Here is a 17834-nt window from a genome sequence, read left to right as displayed (position 1 = left end):
TCATAAAAGCACAAAAAAGAGAACAAATATTTCATCAATTAAAATATTACACAAGTAAAAAGTGTCAACCATAAACGACAGCAAAGTTTATACATAATGACCTTAATCATATTTCAAATTACAGATAAAAAAAAGATTAAATAGACCTACATTTCCTAAGACTCAAGACTCACTTTAAAAAATTGAAAATCCTGCAAACATTGTGCACATTTTCTAGCAGTTGTAGTACAAGGAATGCCGGTTGGCATTGCTGAAGCCCCTGTGATTTCAATGTTGGTATCAGACAAACTTTTCGAGCATCAAGATAAAATTTAGTTTTTTATTCATTATTCGTTTGCCTCTTTAGAGACGGGGTAGAAAGAGAAATGCATTTGGTGAAGAGCAGGGCAATTGAAATTAAAAATAGATAATTGTCAACTACAGCTGCAGACAGTAGCGAACTAGCCAAGGAGCCGGCTAGCAATGAGCATGGCTTCATTATTGTACCACAACACAACTTGTACTCCATATAGTGCATAATGCCATATTCATTAATGAGAAGTAGTTTATTTTTCAACTGAAAGTGTCTGAATCTGTTTATAGTTACTTGAAAGGCATTTAGAAGAAAAAAAACTGTCAAATCACTGTTTTTTTAATCCTGTGATGTTATTCTCTGCCTGTTTATACTTTTCTGCCACACTGTCAGTGCTTTTTTATGTTTGGCAACATGTGTGAGTGAAATATAAATTTGGCCTTGTGACTCTCCTCAATCATAATTACTTTAAATAAAATCCAATGGCCCTAGGGGACCAGCTGTAATGCTACTGTGCCACCCAATAATTTAAAAAAAATGTTTGCGCAGAGCATTATTTACAATTTGTCTTTTTTGTTTTTCACAATATAGCTGCTCCCTCTGGTCCAGCCGACTAGCCACTAGGCAGGAGATAGTGGCCCGTTTGTGGCGGCAGAGGCTGGAGCGTGTGCAGCTGGAATACCAGCAGCTGGTGGTCCTGTAAGAGGAGAGGAAGAAACTAGTGCACAACAGCTGGGCCCCAGTCCAGCAAGTCCTTCTTAGCCTCCAGCTTCCTGGTTATCCTATCGCCTTTGCTGCTGACAGCCAACTGCTGCTACCTTCCACTACACTGACAACAGGCCATTGCTGCACCACATCCTGCAGCAGCTGGACACCATCAATGGCTGGCTCTAAACGATAGAGAAGAGCCTGGACCAGCCCTGGACCAACATCCATAATGTCCTCTTCTAGCCCTTTTTTATTTTTTGTTTTGGTGGGAGGGATTTGTTGTTTTTTGGGGCTGGATGGAGAGGATGGGAAGAGATTTGGGATTGGAGAGTTTTGTTTGGGGAGAGGGGTAGGCATATTGTTTGGGTGGAGAGTGTCGGTTTCTTTGTAAATAAATAAAGGGGAAAACTATATTTTTCATCAAAATTTATGCCTGAAGGAGTTTCTTTTACTTTTACTTTACACTGCTGCCTTCAAGTAGTTTTACGCAGCCTGATTATGTGCTTGTAACTTAAGAGAGAGCGTAGCACTTAGTTATAGAGACTCGTCTTATACTTCTCTATCTTGACTATTTTGGTGAATGCTGCCATGATGACCTAGACAACTACCTAGATCAAAAGAACTAGTTCATTTATTTCTCAATAAGTTACATTTCATGCATACTATTTGTCTTATCTGAATATACATGCAGCAAAAACAGAGGTGGCATCACAACTCACAAGTGATGTCCCGCTTCCAGTTCCACCCAGGTGAGCTCCAACTGTAGGATTGATCTGAATGATTGATTATCCATCGCCACTGGAGTCAAGCTATCCTGTTCCCCCTATGTGGGAAGATTATGCCCAGACTTGGGTCCCGTGCTCACTACGCCACTGGAGTCAAGCTATCCTGGCTGAAGAAGGCTGATAGCCAGAAACCGGTCCTAGGATGCTTGATTCCGGTCCAGGGAAGACATGGCTTGGCAGTTCCGGCTGGACTGTTCCCATGAGACACAGGGTCAAGACTGATTTGCATTTGGCCATGTCTGAACTGGGGTGGCTTGGTGAGCAAAATAACGATGGATTAAACCCAGATCTGTGACTGGGGGTGAATGCTTTGCCATTGTGCAACATTCCGTCCATCATCTTGTGTGTTTTGCTGTAACTTAAGAGAGAGTGTAGCACTTAGTTGTATAGTCTCGGCTTATACTTCTCTATCTTGACCATTATGCGGTATGCTGCCATGATGACCTACACAACTACCTAGATCAAAAGTACTCATTCATTTATTTCTTAATAAGTTAGATTTCATGCATACTATTTGTCTTACCTGAATATACATGCAGCAATAACAGAGGTGGCATCACACCTCACAAGCGAGGTCCCGCTTCCAGTTCCACCCAGGTGAGCTCCAACTGTAGGATTGATCTGAATGATTGATTATCCATCGTAGGCAACTAAATGGAAGTAGAAAGGCTGAGTAAGTGGGTTATATATTTAGCAAAGATTTACAAAATATTAACACCATCTGAGTACCACGTGATGTCACAATGAGAATGGCTAATTGTGTTAAAATAGAAAAAATTGCAATACTAGTAAGATTTGGTGAATGTGGAGCTAGCAGCATTATTTGTGAAATACTCAAGTTAAAAAAAATGGACTCAAAGTCTGGAGTGGACAAGCTTCGGTTAAGTGCTTACAGTTAGGCAACACAATGACGATGCTGATGACTGATGCTCTTCAATCTATATAAAAAATATGGATAATTTTTAATGTGCAAGTTGGTAATGGACAGGAGTGGGATACTGCTTAGAAGATTCCACAGTAAGTTGGTGTTGCTTTCACCACAACTGCCCCTCCAAGTGTGTGATCTGTTGATGGTGTAATTTAAGCCAGAGCTCAATGAATCACACAGCTTGGCAGAAGAGTTTTAGGGGTTTGATGAATGGATGGTTTAAGGGGATTTGAGGAAAGGTTTGACAAAGACAACACAGGGCCAACATTCATGTGGCCAATAAGCAGCGGCACATCATTCGCCATCAATCTGTTGTTAAAAGTAAACAAAGGAATGAGTATGACAGAGCACAGATAAAGGCACTGCAAACAGTCCTTCTGTCCCCAAGACCCAATTTAGCAGATATCTAAATGTTCTGTCTTCTAGGTTGGGGAGTGAACCCACCCACCCACTTTTCTTAGTTAATATGTTTGTTAAAAGAAAAATGAAACTGTAATGCAAAATTGGGCAGTGCATCTACATTGTCCTCAGAATATCTACTCTTTGGGGCCTGTCTGCACTGGTTCAGTAGGTAAGCAGGAGTGTTGTTGAGCTCTCCTAGCTGTAGCCTTTCGTGTGTCAAGGAGACTAGAAGCAGGCCTGTGGATTGTAAAAGAGAAAATGCATTTTAGAGGCAAGGAGTAGGACAGAAGGAAGGTAAGCTTCATTAGGAGTGTATCAAGAAGACTCTGAGGCAGAGCAAAAAAAACAAAAGGGGGACTCAGAGTATCACTTTTGCCACAAGTCCAACATATGCACACACACAGAGATCAGCATTTCACAAACGCCCTGAGTTCTTCCATAATCCTCTGCCTGATTCCGGGTAGTGCTGTCCCAGACCAGTCATCGTCATCATGAATTACAATGCCCCGAGCAAGATAGATGTGGAGTGCACTGCTGTTGAAGAACAAGTAGAGAAACTGAATTCCAGTATTTTCCATAGGTTTTTGTTTATTTACTAAAGTGACTGTCCTGGTCTTTGAAGAGCCAGAAAAAACTGAAAAAAGGAGAACACGCTGCAATTAAATCTGGCTACGTGTGAAAGGGCTCATCATCTACAGGAAAAACAAATAGTGCCCATCACTCAAGCCCCAAACAATGCAAATCAATAACCATCTCAAGACATTTCCCTTATTGCAATTCAGCACACCCTCCCTCATTTTCATTCTCCACATCAATCATCACTCATAGTCACTTGATAATCTGATCACTTATTGGTGCAATGATTACCTGTTCCAGTCCAAGCACGTTGGTAGGTACGCTTTCTCCCCTTTAATGCAAGCTACAGATTGGAATCTGGCAGTCTTGTAAATAAATTGGTTCTCTTTGGAAGCCATCCTAGATTATGAAAAAAACAGATGGATCATAGGAGTGGACCAAACAGGTTAATTAATTTTTGCTGAGTAAGTTTTGAAGGCCAATCACCTTCAGGGGGAAATGATCGCCCACCTCTCGGGCCCCAAACATTGCAAATCAGTCATCTCATGCAAGTTCCCACATAGCAGTTCAACAACCTCCATAATTGTCTGCCACCACATGAGTCAGAAATCACTTTATACATCACTCACACAATCAGTCACTCAATGTTGCAATAGTTAAAGTTACATGTTCCAATCCAAGCGGGGGTAGTTGAGGCATTAGGCATTCAACCATCTTTGATGCAGGCAACACATTGGAATTTTGTATTGACAGGCAGTCTTGTAGATAATAAATGATTTTATGGGGCAGCACTTCTAGTGCTAAGTGATGCAATAAGGGATAGGCATTAGGCAATAGGCATACGAGTGGGGCAGGCATTGTCCCCAATGTCATGAATGAATTGTGTAGGGTCCTTCAGTGCACACTGGTCCAACTGCAAACTGGCAATATATATGTGACTAATCAAAAAGTTGGGGCAGCATCAATCTGACACAAATATAATAATTTTCTTCTGGTTAATTTTGTTTGTGTTTTTTTGCAAAGAAAGAACTAAGTTCAATGAGAACATGTTTTAAAGTACTATGGGGGCACTGGCATACTTAGTCCAGGAAGTAGATTTTGTCCTCAAACTCTGGTGGTTCATCCTAAAGTAGGTCAGTTAACATATTTGATAAAATGTCGGACCAATCTCCCTCCACCTCCTCCTGTGCTTGTGTTTCAGGAATGGTGTAATTGTGTGGTATAAAATATTGGTTAATTTTGATCATAGTCAATCTCTCCAGGTTTTGAGGCAAGAGACTGGCCCTTCTCACTGTGACAACCCCACCAGCAAACACACTGATGACAGGACAAGCCAGATACTTTATTGCCAGCCTGCAGAGCTCTGGCAATTGGTGCATCTTTCCATACCAATACTTCAATTGATTTTGATCCACATGGACCTCTTTTGGATCATCCATATTCTCCGAGAACATCCTGTGGATGGTCATTGGTGTTTCCTCCTGCTCTACCTGTTTTGCCATCGTATCTGCACTGGACTTGAGCCCTGACCACTGAAACCAATACAATGCAGAGGTTGGGTCCAGTCCTTCTATTGCTGTTGTTGCTGATGTTCTGATTGATGGTGTTGTTGGCTGCTGTGAGAGAAGACTGCCTCTTCTTGAAGTTGAAGGTGGCAACTCAGACCTGTGGGGTGTGGCTCGGAGTTCCAACCTTTCTTTTTGCAAGTTCCCTGCTTGCTTTACTATCCACCTCTTGTATTTTAAAACAGCCCCTTCAGAAAAAGGAAAGAAAGTGGGCAGAAGCGTTTGTAACATGGATCAAGTAGTGTGGCACAGATGTACTCTTTGGACTCAATGATGTCATGTTACAGCCATGTGAAGGACTAAGGTCTTAACCAAGTAATGCGCTTCTGTGTTTTCATTCACACCTGCAGAGCAAACCTTTCAGACACCTTCTTTACCTGGTCTTGTAGGAGATGCAACAATGGGATAGCTTGCCCCATCATACTGTCCTCCTTGCTAACTTCCTGTGTGAACACCTCAAAAAGGAGTATCATTTGTATCAGGCATTTGACTGTGCCCCATTTGTTCACATCTATGGTCATAGCTTTCCCAACTGCATCCCCTCCTCTTTGGATGACATAGTCATTGATCTGTTTGTACTGCTCAAACAGACATTGCAACATGTAAATGGTGGAGTTTCAGTGTGTTGCAACCTCCTGTCTCAGGGCTATAACTGGTGCTCTATTATTAAGCTGAATAATCTGCAGCTGCTTCCGCGCTTTAAAAGAATGGCTGAAATGAGTGCAGATTCTTCTACAGTTGGTCAGTATGTTGCTGACTATGTCTTCATTTTTTAGGAAGTCTTTCACCGCCAAGTTGATGCAAGGGGTCAAACACAGGACCCTGAAAAAGCATCCGTCTGACATGGCCTGGACTATGTTATTGCCATTGTACGTGGCAACAAATCCAATTCTAAGACCTCTGGGTTGCAGCCGTTCATACACCTTGCTATTAAATTCCTCCAAGATGTTTACAGCTGTATGTGATTTCTCCATCGCCTACATGGCCACTGTTGCATGCCGCCAAGACCTGAACATATCTTTTGCTTTACCCCTGCAAAAGAGATCCAATATGCAGTGATGCACATGCAATCAGTCGCCTGACAACTGGTCCACTTGTCTATAGACAGGTAGATGGTGTGAACAACACTTTGCTGCAAAGCTTGTCCAACCAACTGCAGCATATCGTGATGCAGCACTGGAACAGCCACTCTGGAAAAATAGGTCCTATTTGGTACTTTCCTTTTTGGGCAGATGGCTGGCACAAATTCGAAGAATCCCATTCATTGCACACAAAAAAAGGGAGGAGGTCCACCGCTAACATTTTTGCCAGCTTCACATTGTACAAATGTGCGGTTGGGTGGTTTCGCCCGTAGGGCCCCTCCTGCATAAACACGGACATACTAGTAGCCTGGATTTTCTGATTTTCTTGGGTCACTGACAGCCTTCTTTTCAGAAGTAAATGCTAGTTGTGGACCAAATGAGGAGTCCCCCTCCTGCCTAAACAGGCACATAATATACCATCTACTTTTCAGAAGTAGATGGTAGTGATAGATTTAATGGGCATGGTGGTGGGGGGCAGTCACTGTATGCTGTGTGTCTCCATCTCACTCTCTGAGTCTTCTTGTGCCATTGTAAAGTCGCTGAGGTGGGAGAATCTGCTGGCATAATGCAGGAGACAAGAATGCTTTGTGTAAAGATGGTACCCTCTTCTTCCTCATCATCACCTTCCACCATGATTGGACTTGGAGCTGATGTTCCCCAGCTTTCTCCACCACCACCACCACGTTCTGCAATTCTTTGAAGGTGCATCTCCCACTTGACTGTGTGGTGTTTTTTCATATCGGTTTTCTGGCCTCCAGTGCCATAATTTGTATCAGGCTTACCTCAACAAATATTTGTGTGGCAAATGGTGCATACTGCAATGTGCTCCCCATCTTTGCTAACTGTAAAAAAGTCCCAAAATGGTAGGAGTACTTTTTTACTGGGCCACTGCTGATGCCTGAAGTAGAACTGGAGGTAGACGAGCATGTCGCTGATGCCTATCTGCTCCTCCTGAGGCAACGGTTGATGCAGGTCTCAGCTGGAGCTTTGCAATATGGGAGCTGGTGGCAGTGCTATCTGTGACACATCCCACTGAGATGGCTGAATAGCAATGTCAGATTCCTCTGTGTCACCTTCCACCATAACTACCTCGTCATCCTCCTCTTCATCCCCTTCCATAAGTCTAATGGCCTCATTTATGAAAAGTGACGCATCGCTGCGTGAAAACAGCGATGCGTCACTTATCACTGCGCCCTCCTTGCGACACCAATGGTGCGTCATATTTACAGTATGACGCATCATGGCGCAAGGAGTTACAGATACGTCAGTATTTCTGACGTATCTGTAAGCGCAAAAGTGACGCATTGCTGGAGTGTGTCACAAAAGTGACGCAACTCCAGCAATGCGTCCTTTCACATGGGGCAAGCCCCATGTGAAAGGGCCTGAGTCAGTCTTACGCCTGCTGTGAGGCAGGCGCAAGATTTTGACCCAACGGTGTCCTAAAAGTGACGCAGTGAAATCTCATAGATTTCACTGCGTCACTTCTACGACCTTTCCTTGCGTCAATACGCCCCCTTTGCATACATTATACCTGGTGCAGGTATAATGTGGCGCAGGGGTTTACAAAGTGACGCATCTACCTAGATGCGTCACTTTGTAAAAATGGCGCAACTAGGTGCATTTTTTAAGCCGCTGGTGCATCACAAAAAGTGACGCACTGGCGGCGTAAAAGTGACGCACAGCCTCATAAATGAGGCATTAAGTCTTTCTGGAACTTCTATTTACCCTTGCCTCTCCTGTGGTCTCCTGGTCTCTGTCGGGTTCCACTCCATATCCCTATCATCATCATCATCATCATCATGAGAAGTGGTGCTTAGAGAAGATTGTGCACTAGTGCCCTCCCTTTTCCTTGCTGGAGATCTGGGAGCCAATGATTAAAAAATGGGAGGTTCAACTTCTTGCTCAGAAGGAAGCTCAACCTCCTGTTCTGCTCCAACATCAGTGCTGGTTGGCATCTACATGATTGCACTGGCTGCCTCACTGACAGACATGTTCCTGAGCTTAGGGTGGGGGGTGCTGTTAAAACAGGAGTGCTGCTCTTAGTTTGCTCGCCGGATGCCAGAGCGGCAGGCACAACCTTCCTGAAAAAGGTTGCGGTAGGCAAGCCGGTGGTAGAAATATTCTTCTTCTCCTCCTCACTAGCCACTTTCTTGCCAGCACCTTTCTTCGGGCCATCTTGAAGCTGTCAGTTGGCAGTGGCACTTGGCTTCATAACAAGCTGAAGAGAGGACTATGTTGCATAGTCAGTCATGCATTACGTCTTGCACAGGCCTTCCCTCTGGCAGAACTGTAGGTGATGTCTCTTTTCTTGAGCACCTAAAAGCAAATAAGCAAGATGAACATCAGTGAAACGTTTCAATGTTGCAGTTCAAGTAGTAGTACAAACAAACAATATAATTTAGTGTGGTGACTTAGCAATAATACAGTCTACCTATCCATTTGTAAAAGCACACCAACAAACTTTCATTGTGTGCAGTACACTCAGGAAGGATCAGAAAGAGCAACAACAACAACATACAAAATGTAACTTTTTGCTTTATGTGCATCACGTTGAGAGTGGGATGTGGCAGAAATAATCCTTAGACAATGAATGCTGCTGTGCAGTGCACCTATTGCAGTCATGGGGCTGATACCAGATGTTAGGAAAATGGAAAAAAATGTTTTAGGTCTAAATAAAAAAGGATTTAAATAAAAAAAGTAAATTAAAAACATTTATATAATAATTTTTGAAGATTTTTTTTTTAAAGTTTTATTTTTTAATTTTTTATTGCAACTCAGAAGAAAAAAAAACATTTACAGCAATGCAATAGCATACACATTAATCATTCAGCGATACAGAAATTATCATTGCATAAAACAGAAAGAAAAAAATCATTATAATGCGAAACAGAATACATGATAAGTTTATATATCCTAAGGTATTGCAGGTAATAAAAGGATCATTCTAGTTGAAGATAAATAAAGGAGTAAGAATAAGAAGAGCGAAGAGTCATATAGGACGAGGGGACAGGTTTCAACAGGAAAATGGCCATCAAAGACCGAGAGGTCCCCAGATCCTTTCAAACCTCAGTATTGACTTCGGACCCCCTAGTCTAGCTAGGGAAGATTCCATACTAAATATTTCATTTAACAAAGCCCACCACTCAGCGATTGATGGGGGGTTAGGGGAAATCCAGGCGCGTGCTTTTGCAAGTTTGGTGCAGGACAGCATGATAGTAATAATATCCTTATGGGGAGAGTTAATGATATTAATATCCAATAGGACTAAGGAAGCTGTAAGTGCTAAGAGGCAATTCAGTTTTTGATTAATTATCTTACCCAGAATAATCCAGAACTCTAATAGCATTGGGCATAGGTACAACATGTGTACCAAGTCCGCTCCTGTCAGAACACACTTAGGGCATTTAGTTTGTTCATTGTTATTTGATAGGTTTCCAGCCCATTTAGAACTTCTTTCTGGAGTGTGATAGAGCATACAAGTTGTTCTAAATTGTTGGAGTATTAAACTAGATGAAGAAACAACATTGTTAATATTGCAAAATGAATTATTTATCATCGTCGTTGTGATGTTACTATCTAGCATTTGGCTCCATTTTTCTGCAATTTTATTGCATTCAGTATTTTTATTAATATTAGGGCATTTATACCCTGCACTAATTAATACCTTTTTTTATATAAATAAATACAGTCCCATAAATCCGAATCCGAGAGATTAGAAAGTTTCATCTTTCGTATAAGGAAGTCATGTATCTGTATGTATTATATAATAATAATAATAATAATAATAATAATAATAATAATAATAATAATAATAATAATAATAATAATAATAGGAGCTTATAGAGCGCCTGGTAACGCCGTCACGGCGTGTCCCCGTGCTATGGAGGGAAAGAACCTACCAGAAGTCAGAGACCCACCCCCATTTCCAGCTCATCCCTAAGAAGTGAATACATGAGTTTTAAGAAGACTCCTAAATCTGGACTCAGATCTTTCCAGCCTGAGGCATGTTGGGAGTTTATTCCAGCTATGTGCGGCAAGGAATCTGAAAGAGCGGCCGCCCATCCTGGCTTTCTGAAACCTGGGGATTACTATCTGTCCAGTTCCTACTGATCTCAGCGCTCTACCTGGCACATATCTGATCACCAGGTCTCCTAGATATGAGAGAGCGCTGTGCCAGAGAATGCAATCAGTGGCTTTATAAAGAAGTTTTAATGTATCAAAGCTCAAGAATACCTGTGCTCCATATAAGTCTCCTAACATCCTTATATCAATTGATGACCAGGTGTTTATTGCGCCAGTACTGAAAATTTCCGGAAGTCCCGGATTGCCCCACAGTGATAATTTAGGAGGAAAAAAGGAGGTGTGACAAAAGTCCATGATGTTCCCCCATATTTTAACTAAATCCCTAGCGGTCTTAAACCTGACCCTTTTAAAGTAATTGGGATCATTCACCCTCCAGAGAAACATATTTCAGTCCGTGTCTAACATAAAAGTAAAGAAATAAAATTGATTGCCTTCAGCTATCATATTAATTAGGCATCGGAGACGTTCAATGAATGTTGACCAGAAATATAAATTAAAGTCCGGAAAGTTTAATCCCCCTACATCCAAAGGCCCTTTTAACAGAGCCATTGAGCGCCTAGCTTTATGGTAGCCCCATATAAAGCTGCTAAATATGCCATCCAATGTTTTTTTAAAACAGTTATTGAGAGCCAAAGGGATAGAGCGAAATAAATATAACAATTTTGGCAGTATAACCATTCGTATCAAATTAATTCTGCCTATGATGTTTAGAGGGATCTTGTGCCATTTATTTAATAGTATACCCGTGGTTTTGAGTAGGGCTTCATAATTTATTTTGATTATACTCTTTATATTATCAGAGATTTGAACCCCTAGATAAATAGAAGTTTGGTATAGACCTGCAGTTGGCGGCGCTGGTTTATAGTTCGATACAATTTGAGTTTTATTTAAATTCAATTTATACCCGGAGATCTCTCCGAATCGATTGGCCTCCTCTATGATACCCTTCATTGCTTCTGTAATATCGGTGGAATAAATAGCAATATCGTCGGCATAGGCCGTGATTTTTAATGTGTGAGGGCCAAACTCAAAAGGAGGGATATGGGAGATTGCAAAGCAGATAGAAATGGTTCCATTGACAAGGCAAATAGTAATGGTGAGAGGGGGCATCCTTGCCGGGTTCCCCTAGATATTGAAAATGGAATTGATGTAATACCGGCATAGCTAATTTTAGCTGTGGGGTTGCTGTATAAGGATTGAGTTCATTTCATAAATTTGCCAATAAATCCAAAATTAGTCATAACCTGCCAAAGGTATCCCCACCCCACTCAGTCAAATGCTTTTTCTGCGTCCAGCAAAATCATGCCGAGTGGGTTGGATTCCTTGTCTGCAATATCAAAGGCAGTTATTGCCATGTTAATATGTGCCTTAGTATCTCTGCCCATTACAAAACCATGTTGGTGCGGGCTGACAATTTTTGGAATATACGGGGCTAGCCGAGTAGCCAGTACCATAGCAAATATTTTAGCGTCAGCATTGACTAATGAAATAGGGCGGTAAGAGCCGCAATTATCAGGCGGTGTCCCTTTTTTTCAAAAAGAACACAAGATTAACCCTATTCCAGGAGCAGGGGGCTTTCCCATGGTTCCCAATGTAATTGCTAATTTGCTGGAGTAGGGGAGTCAATTCGTCCGAGCATAGTTTATAAATCTCAATTGGAATCGTATCTTCACCAGAGGCTTTTCCGGATGGTAAAGAGGAGATCGCTTGTCTGATCTCCTGTTGGCTAATATTATTAGACTTGTGTTCCAATTCTAATATTATTAGACAGGTGTTCCAATTCAAGGGGTTCAAATGTTCCTACATAATAATCCAGGTATTTTTGAATAGCTGCCGAGGTGGGACATACTTCTGGTGTGTACAGCTTTTCATAAAACAGCGAGAATTTCTCTAGGATTTGAGATGGTTGGTCACATATTATATTATTGGGGCGCTAAAGTATTTTATCCGAGTACTAGCCTTTTCACACGCTATTTTTGTAGGCCAGCTGTTTCCCTACCTTGTCTCCGCTTTCGTACTGCAAGAGACGTATTTTATGTAGTTTTAAACAACTCTTTTCCCAGAAAATCGTTTTACATCTTGCCTTCAAACACTCTATTTGTAGCCCTAATGTAGTCACATTTTCGGGGCACGAACCGAGAGCTCCAGCTAGTTGAAGTTCTACATTCATAATATCGTTAACCAATATTTTGTCTCTCCTGCGACGCTCAGTGTTTTGTTGATATAGAAACTGCTGCTTGAACCCGCGAATACTAGCCTTACATGCGTCCCACACAATAAGGCAAGTGGTAGAATTAATATTAAGCTCAATGAAATCTAGAATATGCAGTTTAAATTGGGAAATAAATAGAATATTTAAACACAAGTGCCTGGGGAAGGAAAATGCTCGGGGCGCTGTGCGGTTCTCTTTTGTATCGCAAGAGAATAAGATGGGATTGTGGTCAGAGTTTATTTGTGGGCAAAGTTCTATAGTACTGTCTTTCAGCACGTTATCTGTTGTCCAAACCATATCAATCCGTGTGTAAAGCCTATGGGGAGTGGAATAATATGTGTAGCCGGGCACGTTAGGGAAAGCACTGCGCCAAGCATCCTTGATGTTATGAATGCGACCAAGCTCTAATATGGGGGCGCGGGTTCTCCGCATTCGTTGGAATGAGTTGTGCTTAGTAGTGCCAATCCGATAGTTCATTATACAATTGTCGTCACCCATGATGACTAATTCCCCTTCCCACTGTAGTAATTCCATATTTAATTAATCGAAAATAAATGACTCATCGGAGTTTGAACCATAAACCACACAGAAGAGCAGTTTGCATTTTCCGACTAATATTTGCGCTAAAGCCCATCTGCCATTCTTATCACAAGCGGTTCTACATATCTCAGTCTTAAAGCGTTTGTCTTTTAGGATAGTGACCCCTCTTATTGAGACATTAAAAGTGGAGCAAATAATCACATCATAGCCCAATTGACCAAGTAACTTCCTGTCTTTGTAGGCTATGTGTGTCTCAGGAAGAAAAACAAAATTCGGGTCATGGAGGGCTAATTCTTCCCGGACAAGTCTTCTCTTATTTCTGCTGTTTAAACCTGCAACAGTCCATGCAAGACATTTTATGCGCGCCATTTAAAAAAAAGAGATCAAGTAAATCTTGTCATTTCGCAAGATTGAAGTGTAAAAAAAAATATTTTTGAAGTGAAACCATAATTTCGCTATCTGAGTTGCTTTTCCCATATTATGCTGCTCCCCCCGCCAACCCCTCCCAACCCCCCAGACCCCCGCCCTTCCAACCCCTCCCCCGTCTCGGGAAGGAGCCCCTCCCTGAACACTAGCTGCGGCTAGAATGGCAGTCAACCTGAGGAGCAGCCAGTGGTTCCTCCCCTAACCCCACCCAAACAAAAAGACTCTACATGTGTTTAAAAAAAAAACGAGTGCGTGATTCAATGATAAAGAGAGAAAGAAAAAAGCTGTTGATAACTGGATACTTGAGTCTAGAGTATTATATTACGAGATCACCTATAGTTCTCTGTAAGTTTAGGAAAGTGAAGCGAGAAAGCTCTCTGCTTTCCTTACATCTGTGAAGAAGTGTGTATGGCCATCTTTGATTATCTTAAGGCGGGCAGGCTCCTGTAGGAAAGCTTGTCCACCATGTGACTTAAATGGATCTATCAGTTTACGTAATTGCCATCTCCTGTCCATGGTGGCCTTACTAAGGTCCATTTGACAAAAAAAGATAGATTCCCTACTGAGACTGGTAGATGCGGTCTAGCTTTTAATGATACTGCTTAACTTAACAGGTAGTTGCCAAAGTGGATAAGGAAAGGGTGAGGAAATTTGTTATGCTTGTTCCTCTGAACCAATGGTAGCCGGTGGACTCTCTGAAGTTGGGAATCCCAATCCCAATCAGAGAGATCCGTAAAGGCTTTCTGGAGTAAGTCCACCATGAATGCCCTCGGGTCCTCCCCTTCAACCCCCTCTGGAATACCGAAGAGCCTTAGATTAGATCGCCGTTGGCGATTCTCCAAGTCCTCAACTTTCAATTGAAGGGCCAAAAGCTGAGATTCATGTTCGCTAACCTTAGCATCAGTTCTACCTGAGCCCTCTTCCACCTGAACCACTCGCTGTTGCAAACCCTCCATTTCCTGAGCTATCCCCCCATCTTAGATGTAATCTCGAGCATAGCACTCTGGAGCTTGATGTTATCATCTCACAGCTGTAAGAAATGTTCTTGCGCTTCTTTCCTGTGTCCAGTCAAAGTCTGTAAGATGATATCCAGTGGGGAGTCGTGTGATTCTATCTCTGACTCTAAAAGCTCATTAAGAGTAGTTATGCACTGAGGGATTGTGGAGATGGATGTCGGCAAAATCGTAGGTGATTTTATCCTGACAGGAGAGATATTAGCAGTAGTCATATTAGCCATAAAGATGCTATTACGCAAGGTTTTGATAGTTGTGGAAGCCAGTATGGGGTCTTTCTCTCCGGGGACCAGATCCTGGGGCCCAGTCAGGCCAGTTACACTCGTTAATCCAGTTTCTACAGCTGAGAGCAGTCTAGGGGTACTTGCTGTGTTTGCTAAATCCTCCGAAGATAATGCAGGGAGGGCAGTACCATCAGGATCGGAAGGGCTTGTACCAGAGAGTGTCATAATTTTTACCAGCCCCTTAGCTTGGATCCATTTCCTAAGAGGGCTTTTATCAACCAGGAGGATTTTCCTTGTCGGTGGGTTTAAACTTACTACCAAGCCCAAGGTTTTCGCCTTCTTGCCCATTGTTTTAGATTTAGACTTAGCCTTGTCCCTCCTGTTCGAGAGGTATTTTGCTGTGTCTGAGGGAGAGCCAGTCGTTAAGTCCTCAAATTCATCATTAGATATTTCACCCTCTGCTGTACCCTCCGTAATGTCTTCTGAGGCTGCCAACTCCTCCACTGTGCATAGTTCTCCATTCGGAGAATTATTTGCACCCGTGCTAGTAGCTAGTGAGTCAGCACCAGGCCCCCCCCTAAGGGGAGATCTTCCATGGAAAAGTCAGCTGAGTGGGCTCCCGTAGTACCAACTGTTTCTCCTTCTATTTCTTCTGTAGGACCCCCCTCCAGAGACCCCTCTGTAGCTTCAGTATAGATAGTCATATTGATTAAGTTTTCCTCAGGCTCCCCTGCGCTCTTTCCTCCTTTCAGTGGTTTAGCATTAATATCATTATTAGCATTAGTAACGTTATTTGTGTCATTTATGCCAATTTTAATGCTGCAGTCTTTTGCAAGAGCAGGAGCTGGTGAGGGAGGGGCAGAGGTACAAGCAGGGTCGGTGGTCGCAACATTTTCTTACTGTGTACTATGGAGGCTGAAGATGGGATAGCAGCACCACCTCCCCCTCCTGGAGATAGCACAGTTACTCCTGCCTTATCAGTTGTGGCTGTAATCCCAGTAGGAAGGACCCCTTCTCTCGATTTTCCATGGGATGTGGGAGCTTGTGATGTAGTTGTTTGTTCACTCGTTGGTACCACCTCATTGTTAGTTTTGTTTGTCCTGGTCGATCTAGTGGATTTTTTGGAGCCATCTGCAACCCACCAGCTTGTGCAGAGTCTGTGATCCCTTGTGAGCCAGGACGCAGCCCAAGGCCAGACCAGCTGAGAGCCGAGCCGCTGATCAGCCGAGGAAAGAGATGCAGAGCAAGCAACAGGTAAGCACGGAGCAGCCTCTGCATTAGTGTTAGGTTGTAGCCAGAAAAGGATTAAGTACGTGGATAAACTCAGAAAATGCTCTTAAACTCGAAAAAGTCAAGATGTGTTTAGTTTGAAAGAAAAGTACTTTGTGCCGTCTGGCGTAGTAATCGCTTCCTCCGTTCCTCCGTTTTGATATGTGACAGAGATCTCCGTCGATTTCCCTTCAGCTTCGCTGAGCAGTAAATTTCCTTTTCTTTGCTTTTTTTTTTTCCCCACACAGGAGACAGCACAGGGGACACACTGTTGCCGCTGCCGCTGCGATCTTGAAAAAATGCTACTTTGTTTCTCCGTTAGTCAAACAGTCTGTGGCACCGAGCAATTCAAGAAGCCATGCCGTTCTCGTGCAGAGCTGCGCCAGTAGTATCGCAGTGCCTGCAGAGACCCCCGCAGCTACAGTCAGCATTCCACTCCGTCTTGAGCCGCCTTGAGTCACACGAAGCCTCCGTCGGTATCCGCCCGGTTTCACCAGGTTTCAGCACGTCCTCCTATACACCCGGCAGCCACAGGTTAGTTGCGTCGCCGAAAATCAAAGAATCACGCCATTTCGGGCAGGGTCGGGGAGCTCCTGCTAGCCGCTACAACTCAGCGGCGTCTTCAGTCCGCCATCTTGAACCCAGATTGGATTTAAAATGTAAAACGTTTTCAAAACATTACAATTAAAAAAAATGTATTACAAAAATAAAACTAAAAAATGTAAATTAAAACACATTTAAAAATATATATAATAAAAAATTAAATATAACATTTTAAAAAAATGTGAAATAAAAAAAACAAAATTACAAAAATAAAAATAAAAAAATTAAAGATTTGTGAAAATATTCGCAAGCTTATTACTTTATTAAACCGCTATCATTTTCAACCATCCATGAAAGCCTACGGCAAAGGGTCACACTAGCTGGACGCACAAAATGGCTGCCAGCCATTGCAACATGGTCATCAACAACAGCTAACACTGAGCTAGGAGGCATGACCACAAACAGAGAGGACATGCAGGACTATTGGGAAAGCACACTGGCTGGGTACACAAAATGGCCGCCAGCCACATGATCAGAACAACAACAACCAGCAAGGAAGCAATGTCACAAACAGAAAAAACATTCAGGCCTATGGCAAAAGAGCACTGGATGGCTACACAAAATGGCTGCCAACCACATGGTCAGAACAACAACAACCAAAACGAAGGCATGGCCGCAAACAAAGAAGACATGAAGGTCTATGGGCAAAACACACTGGCTGGCTCCACAAAATGGCTGCCAGCCATGTGGTCACAACAGCAACAACCAGCAGGAGACATAGCCGCAAACAGAGAAGACAAGCAGGGCTAGGGGGGAAACAAAGCACACTGGCTGGCTACACAAAATGGCCACATAGTCAGAACAACAACAACCAGCAAGAAGGCATGGCCACGAACAGAGAAGACATGCAGGAGCATGGCAAAAGCACACAGGCTGGCTACACAAAATGTCGACCAGACAGATGGTTACAACAACAAACAGGAGGCCTGGGAAACAAAGAACACATGCAGGCCTAGGGTGGACACTGACTATACAAAATGGCCCAGGGCCACATGGCATGGGGAACAACAAAGGCAAATGGTGGCCTTTGGCAAACACATATACACACGCACTGGCCAGACAAAAGAGGCATGGTAACACAGAGATCAAAGCATTAATGCAGCAATGCCAAAAATGAAAATTAACA

This window comes from Lissotriton vulgaris, chromosome 1_1, assembly GCF_964263255.1.
Source record: "Lissotriton vulgaris chromosome 1_1, aLisVul1.2, whole genome shotgun sequence".
Classification (NCBI taxonomy): domain Eukaryota; kingdom Metazoa; phylum Chordata; class Amphibia; order Caudata; family Salamandridae; genus Lissotriton; species Lissotriton vulgaris.
The sequence above is the reverse complement of the archived record's forward strand: the minus strand, read 5'-3'. Positions refer to the sequence as shown.